The 18,448-nt window shown below is 41.9% G+C and overlaps 1 long non-coding RNA gene across 1 annotated transcript in view; it reads right to left on the reverse strand.

The window, feature by feature from the left end:
* Positions 1 to 1,016: 1,016 nt before the first annotated feature.
* Positions 1,017 to 18,448, reverse strand: part of LOC140709062 (uncharacterized) — a 53,242-nt gene continuing 35,810 nt past the window's right edge. Inside the window, exon 3 of the long non-coding RNA XR_012089393.1 lies at positions 1,017 to 1,123. This is a non-coding gene — a long non-coding RNA (uncharacterized lncRNA). The remainder of the gene's footprint in view (positions 1,124 to 18,448) is intronic.

Below are 18,448 nucleotides of genomic sequence, written 5' to 3' on the forward strand. Positions count from 1 at the left end.
TCTTTATAGCTGAGTCATATTCCTTTGTGTGGATATGTGTGGATATAGCATAATTTGTCTATCCATTCACCAGTTGATGGACATTTGGTCTGGTTTTAATTTTTAGCTATTATAAATAAAGCATACATGAATATTCTTGCCCATGTCTTTTTTGAGGACATACACACTCATTTCTCTTGGGTAAATGTCTAGGAATACTATTGCTGGATCAGAGAGTAAGAGCATAGTTGACTTTGTTAGAAACTGCCAAAGAGTTTTCCAAAATGCCGATCCCATTTTACACCCCACCAGCAGCGCATGAGAATTCCAGTTGCTCCACATTTCCTCAAATTCAAGCACAGGTTTTTAAAGGTCAACTGATTGTCTGTTTCCTGTGTCTACACCCTGTGCCTGCAGAAAAGGCTTGCCATTTCTCAATGGCCTCCTATATGCTTGTTAAGCAAACATTTACTTTAAATGTCACAACCCTGCAAAGCAGGTATTTTTATTTTCTTTTTAGAGATCAAGAAAGTTAAGGAATATTCACTTCTCACCGTTAATAACCCTCCTCACTAGGATTCAGTGTCTGTGCTCTTAGCTTTGGGTGATGGCCAAGGTGAGAGGCAGGAGGAGCCTCAGAGAACCTTTCTATCTTCCATCTAAACTTGCTGTTGCAGGACACGGGCTGAGGCATGAAGACCTGTGCACTTGTATGAGGCTACCAATTTAAAGCCCATTTATCAAACAAGATTTGGTCTCATTTCTCTCTGCAGTCAGATATAAATAAAAGGGCTTGTGTCAAAGACCTGCAAGAAAAATGTCATCATTTACATTGCTTATTTTTTTCTAATGTACGTGAACACAAATTTCAGTTTCTAACATCACACTGAAATTGGTTTTTCCACTGTGGATGATAACTTATAAAAACAGTGAGATGACATTTGGGTAAAAATGCCTTGAAAACTCACATGTTGGTGGTTCTGGAACAGCAGTATGCAAGGCTGTTGAAAAGAATCAGGTGAGGGGTGTGAGCAGGTATCTTGGGAAGGCCACACATCTTCTAAACCAATGGTGCTAATCCAGGTGGGTTAGTAGAGACTGCTCCCTAAAATGGAGCCTGCAGCAGGGATGGCCTGAGCAGACACTGTCACAATTCCAAAACAAATAGAGTGTTTAGTTTTAGTCAATACAATACATGATACAATTTATTTTTAAGTCATGGGGGAAGACCTGACTCTTCTTCATCAAGTGCTAGACACACTACTAGGCACTTACACATACTCTGATTTAATCTCCACTCTGGCCCCATGAGGGAGGGATTTTTATTTTCTTTTCAGATGGGGAAGTCAAGGTTTAGAGAGGTTAACTAATTTTCTCATGGCCACACAACAGTGGCAGAGCTGCAATTTCACTCAGCTCTGTCTAACTCCAAAGCCGAAACCCAGTGTATTATACTACACTATCTCCAAAACACAAGTTTTTGTTACACATTTTGATAAATTAAGGTTATTGGAGTTAAAAAAAACATGAGTGTTTAAATAGCCACTGTTTCTCCTACGTGTATAATGTGACCCAAATTTATATTGAACAAAAATTATATCGAACACTGTTTGGAGCATGTTCATTATTTGTGTGAGGTCTTCTTGTCTACAGAAGAACATGACTCTATAGACACAAGAACCTGAAAAACAATCCTAGTAAATCAGAAAGTAAAGCAAACAGCTGTTCACTAAGGGACCACATGAAAACCAAAACTTTAATACCTAGGATCCAACTAATCAAGACTATCAATTAGCCAGACCCCTCTTCATACCATCGATGGCAAATAATAAAAAGGAAATGGAAAGATCTATTTCTAAATCTTAATCCTAGAGTCTATGAGGGTTTTATTCATACCTAGCCCAGCTTCTACATCTACTAAATCTACGTGAATAATCTGATAATCGACAGTCAGAAATGATGGTCGAGAATTACTGCTGAACTTCCAACATCAAAGGAAGATTCCACTGCATTCGCCCCTCTGTGCTTATGAAGATAGGAGAATGGAGCAGTACATTTTGAAAATATTTTCAATCACAAGGATTGAAGTGGAAAGGATCTGTTACTCAACTCTCAGTTACCTAGAACATGGAATTAATCAAAATATTCCATTGCCCACACATTTCTCTCAATCAATGCTTTACGGCACTCACAGATTTGCTTTTTTTTTTTTTTTTTTTTTAATTGATGCATCATTCTGATGACACTGACAAATACAGAAGAAAATGCCAAGAGGAGGCTGGTGAACCCAGCGGACCTGGGCACGTAACCCAGTAGCTCTGCAGGACAGAGCACAGAAGAGGTGGGGAGGAAGCCAGCCGCAGCACTAATTAGCCTCCCAGAATATTTACCTGGCATTGGCCCTCATTATTTTTAAGCTGAGGAAATATGTGTCTTCACATTTAATTGTGGTGAGCCATATAAATGCTTCTCCTTCTCCCAGAGGAGAGTGGACAGGCCTGGTTGACCACTCACACTACTGGTGGCTCATTCCCCCGGGGAGCCCAGAGCCTGATATCTTGTTCCTCTCAGATTGGTTTTGTGGATTTTGCTGCTGCAGTTTGTTTCATAGTCTAAACTTCTAAAAGTGCTCACTTCTCATTTGTAAAGTAAAGGAGGGATTATGATTCAAATCTTCTTGAGAAAAGGAGGAGAGAAGAAAATGGGACGTGAGTGACTCTCACCATCAAAATCAGACATGATCACATAAATCCAGGCTTGGGGCACATGCTTTGGGTAGAGAGCCCCTGACCAGGCAGAGTGTCCTTGGAATAATTCAAATGTATAGCTTCCCATTGCAGATGTCACCCAGGGACTTAGGCATCTGGGGAAATTCCATCCTGTCTCTCAAGCCGCATTGTACAATTTAGTAGCGTCCTGAAATGGTAAATTACTAAATCTCTTGTGATAAATTCATCAAAGCCATAAATATTCCTGAGGGCCTACTATACTCCAGACCAGGCACTGCGCTTCAATGACAAGCAGCACAGTCCTCAACCCTGGGCGACTCTTCTACAGTGCAGAGATACCCGCTGGGCTGAGCCTACCAGTCCGGGATAGGTGCCTTGCAGAGGCCTTGTGCCCAAGACATGACATCAGGGCAGGTCAGCACTGCACAAAGTCAACTCACAGGCTCCTCATCAGGGCTATCTCCAAGGAAGTGACAGGCAAAGACTAGGGCACAATTACTTTACAATTGTGGATAAAATCAGGCACTGATTATCATGGAGGGAACTGGTATTCTTGGTTACCACTTTGTACAGTCATTTTGAAATATGTGACAATCTGGTAGCATTTAGCAGAATTACGTATGCCCATACTTATGACCCAATGACTTCGCTTATGCCTACATATACCAGAGCAATTCTTGCAAAATTTTGTAAGGGGTGTATCTGTTGGATTTCATTCTGGCATTGTGTAGGAAAGGAGAGGGGATGACAACCTTGTGCCCATCATTAGGGCCATGGCCAGGTGACAGGTGGCAGATGACCCAGCATGGGACACAATGAAGCCATGAGAAGCAACACACCAAATGTGCCAACAGCCACATGGAGAGACCCGTGTGGAGCAAAAACCATAATAAAATGACTTAAGAAATACGACAAGAATTACAGTACAATACCAATTATCTAAATTAAAAACATGTACTCGTAAAAATATTTTACAGGGCCACATGCATCTTTAAGGATAAATGTATTCTGGGATCAAGATGAAGGAGAAAAATAATTAAGAACCTTGCATTGGTCAGTCTTGATAATACCAAGGAGAATTATAATGATCAAGCAGTGAGGTTTATTCAACCTTCTATGCTTAAGCTCCAAAAAGAAGGGTGGCATGTAAAGGTGCAGAAATAAAAGGATGTGGCAAAATTTCCAGAATGTTTCTATGAGCATGTAAACACTTTTGTGGTGCTGTTCTTTCAGGGCAATTACCGAGACCCTACCCTTGTCTACAGAGCACTGTGGGGATTCTCCTTGGATAAAGCAAGGTAGGCTAGATCATGGTGTATTTAAAAAAAGAACCAACAACAGTCAAACTTCCATGGTTTAAAGCAACCCATACCATAGGTCTGTCACAGGTCTTTACTTTGCATGAAATACTCCAGGACCTTGGCTCCAGAACAGCCACACGGGATGTTATTGGTGTCTGTGGCAGAAGAAAGGAAACCTCAGGTGAATTGCACACTGGTTCTCCAAGCTTCCACCTAGAAGGGACACCTATGACTCTCACTGACATCCCACTGGGCATCACAAGTCACATGGCTAAGCCGACTTGGAGGATGCCTGGAAAGATGGCAGCCAGAAATATCTGGTGGAAAGCACTAATGAATATCATACTACCCTTCAAACGAGACTCTTCCCAGATTTCTCCCAGTTTTCTTGTTCTAGTGGTGTGACTATGACCAAGTTACTTAGCCTCTTAGTGCTTCAATTTTCTTTTCTGTGGAATGGGAACTCTATTAGCTCCCCCATGAACTTGCTGCAAGGACAGGTGACATAGCATAATGAACATACCTAGAAACAGGCCTGGCATCCAATGATCCCTCAGTAAATTGTGGTTTCCGTTGTCATTATTATTACCATTAGCCTCACTTCCTCTTATTCCTCCCACAGATCCATCCTACACACTATGTTTACTTTAATCTTCCTTAAGCATGGCTCTGATCACGTTGCTACTGCAGTCAAAAGCATGCATGGATTCACTGTTACATGCTTTGCCTAGGCTCCTGCCTATGTGTTTCATGTATGTTTCATGTGCCACACTCAATCTGCCAGCTGAACCTTGCTTCCAAGCTCACTCATCCACATTTAAAATGTGGCCAAAATCAGGTCTCAATCTAACTTTCCAACCTCAGCTGTCAAGCCTTTTTTGTATCCAGACTAAATTGTATGCAAAGCGAACTACCCCAATCCTCATTAGTCCTTGCCTTTTTCTCCTTTCACTAATTCATTCAATCAATGAGCACTTACTCTACAACAGAGGTTGTTCTAGGTATTGAAGATAGAGATATGAACAGGCAGACAATGCTCAGTCCTCATGGAGCTGAGGACTCCATGAGGAATGTGCAATAAAATAGCTAAGATTGTTCTTAGTCAGTGATGTGTGCTATAGAGGACACTTCATAAGGCAAAAGAACAAGGGTGCCCAGGCAGAGTTTGCTAGGGTGGCCAGGGAAGGCAGAATGATGACCTGAATGAGGAGGAGACAGCCATATCAAGACCTGGGAGAAGAAGATTCCAGAAAGATGGTCAAAAATTTCATGTCAAAGAACTGAAGGAGAGGCTAGAATAAATTAAGCATCATAGACAAGTAGAAAGGGATAAGAGGAGAAGCAGCAAAGGAGAAAGTAGGGGCAGGCCATTTAGAAGAATGGTGGACAATTAGAAGCCCCTCGCGGGTCCCATGCTCTGCTGTAGTGTGCAAGCTCATGCCTTCAACATCCACATAACCAGATCTCATCAACCTTCCAGGTCCAATTCGAATACACTGTTGCTATGAGACCTTCCTTGGTCTTTGTTTCTCCTCTCCACCATCTCTTGTTAAAAGCAGTATTTTTTTCTACTGCTAAACTCAACGGGTAATTTATTTAGCCCAGAAGTTTGCATCCTTTTACCTGGAGAAACACTTCCCCAGTGGATCATTGATTTCAACTTTATAAAACAAAATGTGTGTTATTAAAAGATATCCAAGTATTAGGCATTTCTTTAATAGTAGGCATAAAAGCAGTAATGATATCTAAATACAACTTTAAAGTCATATAGGAAAATCTTCAGAAAAGCAGACAAAAATATTTCTAGAACAAACCATTCACTGTTTTTGGTACAAACAGCTGGGACAATAAAAGTGTTTGGTCTGGATAATTCTTTTAAAAAATGTTTCAGGCAGACCCCTTGTCATAATCTTTATAACCCTTTATCCTTTTGTGTATTTCTAGAGTAGTCAGCTGAGTAATAAAGTCTAGCTAAGGAAATAACAGCTGTGTGTGTTTTAGTTGTTGTTTCTAATGACTTTCCATTATGGCTGCCTGAGTTAGGGTTCCTCTTCAAAACACAAATAAAATAAAATCAAACATAGAGAACCCAGTAAAAGTAAATAATTTGAGGCATTTCTAGGCCTGCATATAAAATCATACTTTTTATAGAGCTAGTTAGCTTTCAAATCTTAATTAACAGCCATAGAACACATCAGAATGTGTTGTTCAGTTTTTCTGGTCTCACTGTGCCAGGGGCTTGAATCGCTTACTCATGCACAGTTGTTATTATTTATTAATATTAATTGAACATCAGCAATGCACTTAGACGCCACTGGGAAACCAGAATTCGCTGTCATCACTCTCTAGTGAAGTTAGACTCTGAATGTGGCAGGATTCAAACCAAAGGAGGCCGCCTATTTGCAGAAAGCAAGGATGGCATCGTGGGAGGGGGTTCAGATGGCACCATGTGCCAGGCTGGCTCTGATATTTGTGGGTCTCATGACATCTCCAGATAAGCAATTTGGTTACCCTTGGTTTCAGGGGGGAGATGTGAGACAGTGAGTTGAACAGTAGGGTCAGGGGTATGTGAACAACTGGGACATGTTCTCCGAGGTCCCAGGCTACAGAAGAAATGTTCTCCAACCTTGCTGGAAAATCAGTCTTGAATTTATATATCTAGTTGTATTGTATCTTAAGAGTGGATATGCTGGGAATGAATAAGTAAATGAGAATGCAAAGGGGAAAGAAGAAAGGAATAAGGGCCAGCCCTTTGGCAGCCCATGGAATGAGGGGTTGGGAGCAGAAAGAGGAGTTCACAAAATCAAGATTACAGGGTTGGAATGTCTGGGAGAGGAAGTTTTGCTTTTTAGGAAAATCACTTTTATTGAATTATAATTTTCAGTGAAATTCATAGATCTTAAGGGGATGGCTCAAAGCATTTTGACAGATGCATACACTCAAATGCAACCCACTTTCTTACCAATATATAGAACACTTCCATCACTCCAGAAAGTTCTCTTGTGCTTCTAAGTAGTCAGTCCCTGCACCCTACTCCTACACCACCTCAGAGGACACCATTGTTCTGATTTCTATCAGCACAGCTTAGTTTGGCGTGTTTTGGCCACGTCATGAATGGAATCACATAGCAGATCCTCTCTGATGTCTGCCTCCTTACACTCAGCGTGCTGTTGAGGATCATCTTTGTCATTACATGTACTATTCCTTTTCATTCTGAGTAGTGTTCCATTGTACTGCTGTACTGTACTTGTAAAACTCGTCCTCCTTTTAATCATCATTTGTTTCCATTCATGTTTTTTCCACCCAGTTTTGGCTACTGTTAGTAAAGCAGTCACAAGCATTCTTGTACAAGTCTTTATTTGATATATACTTTTATTTTTTTGGTGGCAATACCAAGGAGCAGAATTGCTGGGAATAATATTGTTATATGTTTAGTGTTATGAGAACCTGCCAGAAAGTTGTCAAAAGTGGTTGCACCGTTTTTACATTCCTGCCAGCAATATATGAGTTACAATTGTTCTGCCTCTTGCCAACTTTGGTATTCTCAGTCTTTTAAATTTTCCTTTCCCTAATGGCTGACGGCAATATTGAATACTTTTTCATGTATTTATTTGCTGTTTCTCAGCCTGTTAAAAGTTTCTTTGGCCATGTTTATTGCTGTTTTTGCTCTTGACTATTAGGTTGTAAGGGTTCTATATGTATTTTAGACACAGAATCAACCTGATAAGCCTCAAATGATGAATGGATAAAGAAAATGTGATATATAAACACACACACTCATACACACACACACACACACACACACACACACACATATATATATATATATATATATATATATATATATATATATTCCTGGAATACTATTAAGCCATAAAAAGAATGAAATAATGTCATTTGCAGCAACTTGGATGGAGCTGGAGGCCATTATTCTAAGTGAAGTAACTCAGGAATGGAAAACACAATATTGCATGTTCTCACTTATAAGTGAGAGCTAAGTTATGCGTATGAAAAGACGTACAGATTGGTATAATGGACATTTGAAACTCAGAAAAGGGAAGAGTTGGCAGGGGAAGAGGAATGAAAAACTACATATTGAGTGCATGATATGCTATCCTGGTGAAGGTGCACTAAAACCCCAGGCTTCACTGCTAGACAATTCAGCCATGTAACCAAAAACCACTTGTACCCCTAAAGCTGTTGAAATAAAAATTTTTTAAGAGTTATGTATTCCAAATATGAGTTTTTGTCAGATATATTTATTGGAAATATTTTCTGACAGTTTCTGACTTGCCATTTCATGTTCATCATTATGTTTTCTTGTTCAGAAGAAGCTTACAATTTCCATGAAGTCCAATTTGTTAATCTTTTTCTGTGATAGTAATGTGTTTTGTTTCCTGTCTAAGAAATCTTTGCTTATTTTAAGGTGACAAAGATTCTCTTCTGTGTTTCCTCCTAGAAATTTATAGATTTAGACTTTACATCCTGGTCTGATTACCTTTTTGGTATAGAAGTTAAAATTGTGAAGGAGGGGTTAGTGTTTATTTTTTACTGTGTTGACTTCCAGTTGTTCTGGAACTACTCGTGAAAAGATTTTCCCCATTTGGATTTATTTGGAGCCTAGCAAGACCAGCATTTGACCAGGAAGAAGTCATTGGTGACCTCAAAGGAAAAACAAAACAAAACAAAACAAAACCGCAGGGAGTCTGGAGAGATGCTCAAAAAAGGAAGAGCCTATAAACCAAGATAAGCAAGCACTTCGAGAGAAAGAGCTAGAAGCTTTAGAGTTTAATGTATAGGAAGCAGATAAAATGGAAGGAATAGTTATAGATCACACAGCTAAGGAATTTGGCTAGGAAGAGAAGGGTAACAATAGGACACTAATTGGAAGAACCGTGTCTAGGTCAGGAGATCAGAAGGATATTTATTATCAGTTAATGGGTTAGGGAAACAATAATGCTAAATTGGGAATTTATAGAGCTTGGGTTGGAAAATAGCTCAGATTATTCCCTTTTTTTGGAGACCTTGCCACTTGCATAGTATCGTCTCTGGTGTTGCAGTGAACCCAGAGGGACTTATTGGGAAATATATATTTATTGTATAAATGTTTATCAATATACAAGACTTTTTGGCAAAAGCGTACTGTGTGGAAGTTTGCTGTTGGATTTCAACAGCTAGGTTGTCAGATAGCAGGAGAGCTGAGCACCTAGGAGTGCTGTGGCTGCACCGTTGTGAAGGGGTTTTCCTTGGGCTAAAGGAAGGGTGGAAGGAGTCAGTGAACCCCACCAATCCTCATGCTGGACACAGCAGCGGACTTCCAGAAGATATCAACAGAACTCCTAGCTCCCTGCTTTTCCACATGACAGTTTTTCTTAAACATTCACGTGGATGAGCAGAATAGTGCAGCTATATTCCTTCAAACCTTCACTTTAACCATGTGCCATTGACTTTAGCTGCTCTCCGGACCCCATATGGGATACTTTAAAGGCCTATTGCAATTTGTTACCCAAAACAGCTACTAGCAGAAAGGAAATGTAATGATTTGCTGATTATTGACTGTATCTCAGGCAAGGTTGCTATATACAGTTGTACAGGCTGTGCACTGCACAACCCTTCATCACCATGAAGGGTACTCTTCTCATTCTAGCCTGATACAGTGCAATGTGGTAGTCTTTGTATCAAGTGTTATTCTGCGTTCTTTGCAAAAGGAAGCCCAGAGTCCCTGCAACCAGCCTATGAGAGGGTCATTATGATGTCCCTTCTATAGAGGAGAAAAAGGCACTTGCCCAAGGTTGTTCAGTTGTTAAGTAGCAGAACCATAATTTTTAGGTCCTTTGGCTCCAAAACACAACGTGTCAGTGGCCTTAAAAGGTTGGACTGACAAGAATCATCTTTAGAAGCCAGACAAGTAGACAATCTGGGAGGGAACCAGCAGCCTTCAGGAGGAAGACTGAATGAAGAAAGCCATTGGATTAGGAGACAGAGGGGAAGGAGTTGTAGAAAGTGCCAGGGTGGCTAGAGGGAGTTGGAGAGAAATCCTGGATTGGCAGTGGCTGGAAGAGCAGATGGTCCAGCAACCCAAGCACACCCATCCATATGGGACAGAAAAGAGCCAACTGCAAATACCAGGGCTGCCCAGCCTGATTGGCTTGGGGAAACTCCAGATGGGGGGACCCACTGAATTAGAGCATTAAAGATGGGGGCTCTCAGGAGTCATCCAATTGCTCAGAAACTTGAGCAGAAATACTCAGTGCTTGCTAGGAGCCTATTGTGTCCTCTCAGGAGGGCAACCTGGCTCAGTGGAAAAAATAAGATTTACAACTTAGGGATCAAATCTTGATTCTCATATTTAGTAGGTGAGAGATTTTAGGAAACTTATTGAATCGGTTTCTTACCTGTAAAGTGGGATTATAGTATTACCTTACAAAATTGTATTGAAGATTAAATGAGAAATGTACCTTAGGTACATTGTCATCATTGAATTACATCAGTCACCCTGTGGCTTGGGGTCCAGTACTGCTGACTTCTGTCATCCTTTGGGTCCAGCATCAGGAAGGTGTTGGAGCTTGGGTGCTGCATTGGCTACTCCACAGCAGGTTATTTCTGCCTCTTTGTAAAAGTTTCTTTATCTGTTCCCACTTGATCCCTCTTTCTAGGACACCGTGCACCCCAGAACAGCATCCTAAAGTGGCATCCACGACAAGCAGAACTGTGTAATCTGAACTTCTGGTCAGAGAGATTCCAACTCTAAACTCCAAGAAGGGTAGATTTGAATCTTGTTCATTTGTGCATTCTCAGAACTTAGAGCCCAGGAGCCCTTCTGTAAATGTCAGCCGGGTGACTGGCCAGTTAATGTACCCACTCCTGGCCACTGTGCCTCAGACCTGGCATGTAGTGAGGGCTGGTGAGTTTTGGTGGATGAGCACGAGAAAGTCTTGCTGGCCAGAGTGCTGGCCAGCACTGGTGGTGGGAAATCTGGATTTAGCTGTGGGACTTCAAGACCAGATTCTCATTGCAAGCCATCCCTGGTCGGGGCTTTAATGCATGCACCAAAACCACAAACTGGATAAGCAGACACCTGGCTGTAGCAGGTTGCCGGTTTTCAGATAGCAGCCGTGCCCAGTGGGCACCTGAAGCACACGGCCCCATTGCACATGAGCTGTTTTACCAGCACAGAAATAAACCTTCCCTTTCCCTGGGCATTGAAAGAACGGAGCTTCTGAAAAGCGATGGAAAAACAAATCAACCAGTGCTGCCCTGTGGAAAATTCTCTCTCTCCTCCATCCTCGTAAAACATAATGAGATTGGCTCTGCTATTCCATCTGAATTAGTCACTGGTCAGTGCCAAGGTGACTAGTTAAACACTTGAGGAAAGAGGTCAGATTTACAAGGTTATGCTGTAAAACTTTGGGATTGATATCTTCTAATCAGAAATGAGGTTGGAAATGAATGCTATCAAATTTCCAGTAAATGTAATGCTAAAATATTCAGCCATTTGGATATTGCCATGTTATCAATCCAATTAACCTCACTTCATGCTATCAACTGCATTCAGTGATACCGATGTGCTACAAAGCAATATGAAATATGCTACTGACAATTATGATCCAAGATAACAGAGAAAATACAGCTCTTGCATTTCAGGGTTTTGAAAAGAAGTAAAATTCAACTCGTATGTTATGAAGGCAGTAATAACCTATAATTTGGTTGCAAACAAATGTGATTTTCATTTTCTTAGCCACATAAATTTGTCAAAATCATCAGCATGTGGGACTCCATATTCCGATTAATGGTGATAATGGGAAATTAATCTTAATATTCCACAGTTGAAATGACCCTGTTAGTAATGAAATAAAATTGATAAACTGAAAAGTTTTCTTGAAGAAGGTTATTTTTTGAGTAACACCCACTGAATTTTATAGTTTTTTTTTCAATTGCTTTATAAATAGAGAAACAGATGTTTCTCTTATAGCAACTCTACTTCTTTAAAATTCCATTTTCTGCTCCAGGTAAGAGGTGTAAAAAGTATAAGTTGTAGCTATCATCAGTCCTACCTTTTCTGTGTTTGAAAATGTCCTGAAGTTGATTTTATAAATATTTTATTACCAGAAAAAGACATATGGGAAGGAAATTGCCAAAATATTTGGTAACTATGAGGTCTCTGGTTCTATTTAAACTTGATTTATCTATCTATCTATTCATCTATTTATCTTTATACATAACAAATATTTCTCATAACCCATGGCATTGGTAACTCGTCTACAAATGTGACTGTGGCTGAAATTACTATTAATGTATCCACTCTCAAGTTTACACATGTAAGGCTCATTACAATTTTGGTGAGAAAGGAAAGAATCCAGAAGAAATTTGATTTGGTATTTCTGTTTCAATTAAATTTAAATATCAGTTCATCTGCAACCCTCAACCAAAAACAAGGTGGAACTTTTGAAAATGTTTCCTAAATTCTATGGAATTTAAAGTTCTGCTTTGAAAAGAAGAGGAAACAGTTCCCACTGAAATGTTTTCCAACATCACTGGAAAATAAAAAACCTATTATATTTGTGTTACTTATTTCAGGCATAGGGAGGAAATGACAAAGTTCAACAACCTTTTCTCTATAAAATATTATCCTGGAACCTTTAAACCAGACTATTACTACTTATGGAAAATGAGATATTTTCCTGACATGGTTTATAATTTAAGTATATGTGAGAGTCAAAATGATTTGAGAGCCTAAGATAAATTACTGCAGCTCTGGCTTAGTAATAAAAGGAATTTATTGAATTAGATGGTGACTTGCGCCAGTGAGTCCAGCTTTGAACAACAGAAATGCCAGGGTGCATTGACGATGAGAGAATGAGCCTGGAGAAGGAAACAGACTTTTCTCCATGAACAGCTGGTGATGAAGACACAGAGGCGGCACAGGGCACAGGGGAGGAAGTGAGAGAGCCACACACCAAGGCTGCACAGTACTGTGGCGACTGACGTCTCTTTGCTCACACACTCATAACAATAAATGCTGTCCACGCCAGGGCACTGCACGGTTAGTGTTTTCTCCAAGTACCCTCTCCACACATGCGATCCATTTCCTAGTTAGCTGGGGGACCCTAGAGGCTTAGCTGGGGGATGCTAGAGGCCAAGAACCTTAATTGTGAATGACTGGCACACTGCAGGTGCCCCAAAGTGTTCTAGGATAAATACGTACCGGGCACTTTGCTAGGCATCTTGGGGAATACGATAAAAGGAGAGGTTCCCGGCCAATAGGTGCTTACCATTGAGTTAGAGAAAGAAGATGCAAATAAAGAAAATCAGTAACATATGGCAGTAAAGACATCAATTAGAACAGAAATTAACAAGAATGTAAACGGGGAGGAAGAGAAGAGAAGGAGGAGAAAGCAGAAGCTAACTAATGAACGAGAATCAGGTGGATGATATAAAGTAATCTGTTACACGCCATAGATATATTTAGGATTTTTAAGATTTTTATTTATTTATTTATTTTTAGAGACAAGGTCTTTCTCTGTCACCCAGGTTGGAATGTAGTGGTATGATCATAGCTCACTGTAGCCTTGAACTCCTGGACTCAAGCCACCCTCCTGCCTCAGTCTTCCCAGTAGTTGGGACAACAGGCATGCAACACCATGCCCAGCTAACTTTTTGATTTTTTTTGTAGAGACAGTGGATCTCACTATATTTCCCAGGCTGGTCTCAAACTCCTGGCCTCTAGCCATCCTCCCCCCTTGGCCTCCCAAAGCTCTAGGAGAGGTGTGAGCCTCCGTGCCCAGCCATGTGCCACATAAATGACAACATTCATGTGTGGGAATTGGTTGATCAGAATAATAGATTATGGATTCCTTAGGGTAGGGACTACGGAATTTCCACCCATGTGTCCGTTCAGCTGTAGATCAGTACCTGACAAAGCAGCAGCCTGTAAAAACATGCCGAGTCACTGTAAAATGAATGAATGAATGAGGGAGAGAGGAAGGAAGGGTTGATTATGGCTTGCACAAGAGGGGTTAGATCTGAAAGGAGGGAGTAGAAATGAAGTGGCCACCACAGAACGAGGATTTCTAAGCAGTGGGAGCTTTACCGTATAGGCAGAGACAATGTCTGTCTGGCTATGGAACAGTGGCAGAATGGTGCTAGAGGGGAAGAGAGGTTGGGAGAACCTCAGAACAGACTGTGGGGACTACAGGCCCCTCTGCCACCTGGCTGAATCCCATTCCTCCTTCAGGCCTTGCTTTGGTCTGATGTCCCAGCCACGGAGCCTCTGCTGACCCCCAGCCTGGGTTTGGAGTTCCCTCAGCAGCCCTGGCTGCCTCCATCCGGGACCTATTCCACAGCAATGACACGGCTGAGGGAAGGGCATTCCCACCCTGTGGGTAGACGCTGGGCCTCCATGGAGAAGGACGGAGGTGCTATTCATCTCTGCGTCTCAGCAGCCACAAGGAGCAAATGGGCACGGCTCTACTGCAATGTTTTCAAGAGGGAAGGGGTGTGAGCAGAGCGGCACTGCAGAGGCTTGACTGAAGGAGGGACAGGGACAGGGTTTGTCTGGTGTGATTAGGGACTAGGACGGTGTACATGGAACAATTCGTGGTAAGACCAGGGTTGAAGTGAGAAGTGGGATTGACGCAGAGAGCAGGGGCCCGCCCTATCCAAGAGGCAGCAGAACGCGGGGACTGAGAGCAAATGAGAACACGTCAGTGGGTAAGGCCCATGGGGACAGCCTGCCCGCAGCAATGATGGGGATGGAAAAGACCAAAAATAACACTGTGAGATCCAGCTTGGGAGTCTCCGAGGTGCTGTAACAGGCGGGCGATGGCCAGGACCTTGGGTGAACCCAGGAGCTCCGGAAGAAGCTGGGAGGAGCAGGGCTTAAAGGCTCGAGGGATCCAGCGTGAGCGACACAGAAGACCGGTGATTTCTGCATTTTCAACTGAGGTACTGGGTTCATCTCACTGGGGAGTGCCAGACGATCGGTGCTGGTCAGCTGCTGCAGCCCGACCAGCGAGAGCTGAAGCAGGGCGAGGCATTGCCTCACCTGGAAAGCGCAAGGGGGAAGGGAATCCCTTTTCCTAGCCAGGGGAACTGAGACACACAACACCTGGAAAATCGGGTAACTCCCACCCCAATACTGCGCTTTAAGCAAACAGGCACACCAGGAGATCATATCCCACACCTGGCCGAGAGGGTCCCACACCCACGGAGCCTCCCTCATTGCTAGCACAGCAGTCTGTGATCTACCCGCAAGGCAGCAGCGAGGCTGGGGGAGGGGCGCCCGCCATTGCTGAGGCTTAAGTAGGTAAACAAAGCTGCTGGGAAGCTCGAACTGGGTGGAGCTCACAGCAGCTCAAGGAAACCTGCCTGTCTCTGTAGACTCCACCTCTGGGGACAGGGCACAGTAAACAATAACAAACGCAGCAGCTCTGCAGACGCAAACGACTCTGTCTGACAGCTTTGAAGAGAGCAGTGGATCTCCCAACACGGAGATTGAGATCTGAGAAGGGACAGACTCCCTGCTCAAGTGGGTCCCTGACCCCTGAGTAGCCTAACTGGGAGACATCCCCCACTAGGGGCAGTCTGACACCCCACACCTCACAGGGTGGAGTACACCCCTGAGAGGAAGCTTCCAAAGCAAGAATCAGACAGGTACACTCGCTCTTCAGAAATATTCTATCTTCTGCAGCCTCTGCTGCTGATACCCAGGCAAACAGGGTCTGGAGTGGACCTCAAGCAATCTCCTACAGCTACAACCTACAGCTGAGGATCCTGACTGTTAGAAGGAAAGCTATCAAACAGGAAGGACACCTACACCAAAACCCCATCAGTACATCACCATCATCAAAGACCAGAGGCAGATAAAACTACAAAGATGGAGAAAAAGCAGGGCAGAAAAGCTGGAAATTCAAAAAATAAGAGCGCATCTCCCCCGGCAAAGGAGCGCAGCTCATCGCCAGCAACGGATCAAAGCTGGACGGAGAATAACTTCGACGAGATGAGAGAAGAAGGCTTCAGTCCATCAAATTTCTCAGAGCTAAAGGAGGAATTACGTACCCAGCGCAAAGAAACAAAAAATCTTGAAAAAAAAGTGGAAGAATTGATGGCTAGAGTAATTAATGCAGAGAAGCTCACAAACGAAATGAAAGAGACGAAAACCATGGCACGAGAAACACGTGACAAATGCACAAGCTTCAGTAACCGACTCGATCAACTGGAATAAAGAATGTCAGCGATTGAGGATCAAATGAATGAAATGAAGCGAGAAGAGAAACCAAAAGAAAAAAGAAGAAAAAGAAATGAACAAAGCCTGCAAGAAGTATGGGATTATGTAAAAAGACCAAATCTACGTCTGATTGGGGTGCCTGAAAGTGAGGGGGAAACTGGAACCAAGTTGGAAAACACTCTTCAGGATATCATCCAGGAGAACTTCCCCAACCTAGTAGGGCAGGCCAACATTCAAATCCAGGAAATACAGAGAACGCCACAAAGATACTCCTCGAGAAGAGCAACTCCAAGACACATAATTGCCAGATTCACCAAAGTTGAAATGAAGGAAAAAATCTTAAGGGCAGCCAGAGAGAAATGTTGGGTTACCCACAAAGGGAAGCCCATCAGACTAACAGCAGATCTCTCGGCAGAAACTCTTCAAGCCAGAAGAGAGTGGGGGCCAATATTCAACATTCTTAAAGAAAAGAATTTTAAACCCAGAATTTTATATCCAGCCAAACTAAGTTTCATAAGTGAAGGAGAAATAAAATCCTTTACAGATAAGCAAATGCTTAGAGATTTTGTCACCACTAGGCCTGCCTTACAATAGACCCTGAAGGAAGCACTAAACATGGAAAGGAACAACCGGTACCAGCCATTGCAAAAACATGCCAAAATGTAAAGACCATCAAGGCTAGGAAGAAACTGCATCAACTAACGAGCAAAATAACCAGTTAATATCATAATGGCAGGATCAAGTTCACACATAACAATCTTAACCTTAAATGTAAATGGACTAAATGCTCCAATTAAAAGACACAGACTGGCAAACTGGATAAAGAGTCAAGACCCATCAGTCTGCTGTATTCAGGAGACCCATCTCACGCGCAGAGACATACATAGGCTCAAAATAAAGGGATGGAGGAAGATTTACCAAGCAAATGGAGAACACAAAAAAGCGGGGGTTGCAATACTAGTCTCTGATAAAACAGACTTTAAACCATCAAAGATCAAAAGAGACAAAGAAGGCCATTACATAATGGTAAAGGGATCAATTCAACAGGAAGAGCTAACTATCCTAAATATATATGCACCCAATACAGGAGCACCCAGATTCATAAAGCAAGTCCTTAGAGACTTACAAAGAGACTTAGACTCCCATACAATAATAATGGGAGACTTCAACACTCCACTGTCAACATTAGACAGATCAATGAGACAGAAAGTTAACAAGGATATCCAGGAATTGAACTCATCTCTGCAGCAAGCAGACCTAATAGACATCTATAGAACTCTCCACCCCAAATCAACAGAATATACATTCTTCTCAGCATCACATCGTACTTACTCCAAAATTGACCACGTAATTGGAAGTAAAGCACTCCTCAGCAAATGTACAAGAACAGAAATTATAACAAACTGTCTCTCAGACCACAGTGCAATCAAATTAGAACTCAGGACTAAGAAACTCAATCAAAACCGTTCAACTACATGGAAACTGAACAACCTGCTCCTGAATGACTACTGGGTACATAACGAAATGAAGGCAGAAATAAAGATGTTCTTTGAAACCAATGAGAACAAAGATACAACATACCAGAATCTCTGGGACACATTTAAAGCAGTGTGTAGAGGGAAATTTATAGCACTAAATGCCCACAAGAGAAAGCAGGAAAGACCTAAAATTGACACTCTAACATCGCAATTAAAAGAACTAGAGAAGCAAGAGCAAACACATTCGAAAGCTAGCAGAAGGCAAGAAATAACTAAGATCAGAGCAGAACTGAAGGAGATAGAGACACAAAAAACCCTCCAAAAAATCAATGAATCCAGGAGTTGGTTTTTTGAAAAGATCAACAAAATTGACAGACCACTAGCAAGACTAATAAAGAAGAAAAGAGAGAAGAATCAAATCGACGCAATTAAAAATGATAAAGGGGATATCACCACCGACCCCACAGAAATACAAACTACCATCAGAGAATACTATAAACACCTCTACACAAATAAACTGGAGAATCTAGAAGAAATGGATAATTTCCTGGACACTTACACTCTTCCAAGACTAAACCAGGAAGAAGTTGAATCCCTGAATAGACCAATAGTAGGCTCTGAAATTGAGGCAATAATTAATAGCCTACCAACCAAAAAAAGTCCAGGACCAGATGGATTCACAGCTGAATTCTACCAGAGGTACAAGGAGGAGCTGGTACCATTCCTTCTGAAACT

Source organism: Chlorocebus sabaeus, chromosome 18 (assembly GCF_047675955.1).
Source record: "Chlorocebus sabaeus isolate Y175 chromosome 18, mChlSab1.0.hap1, whole genome shotgun sequence".
Classification (NCBI taxonomy): domain Eukaryota; kingdom Metazoa; phylum Chordata; class Mammalia; order Primates; family Cercopithecidae; genus Chlorocebus; species Chlorocebus sabaeus.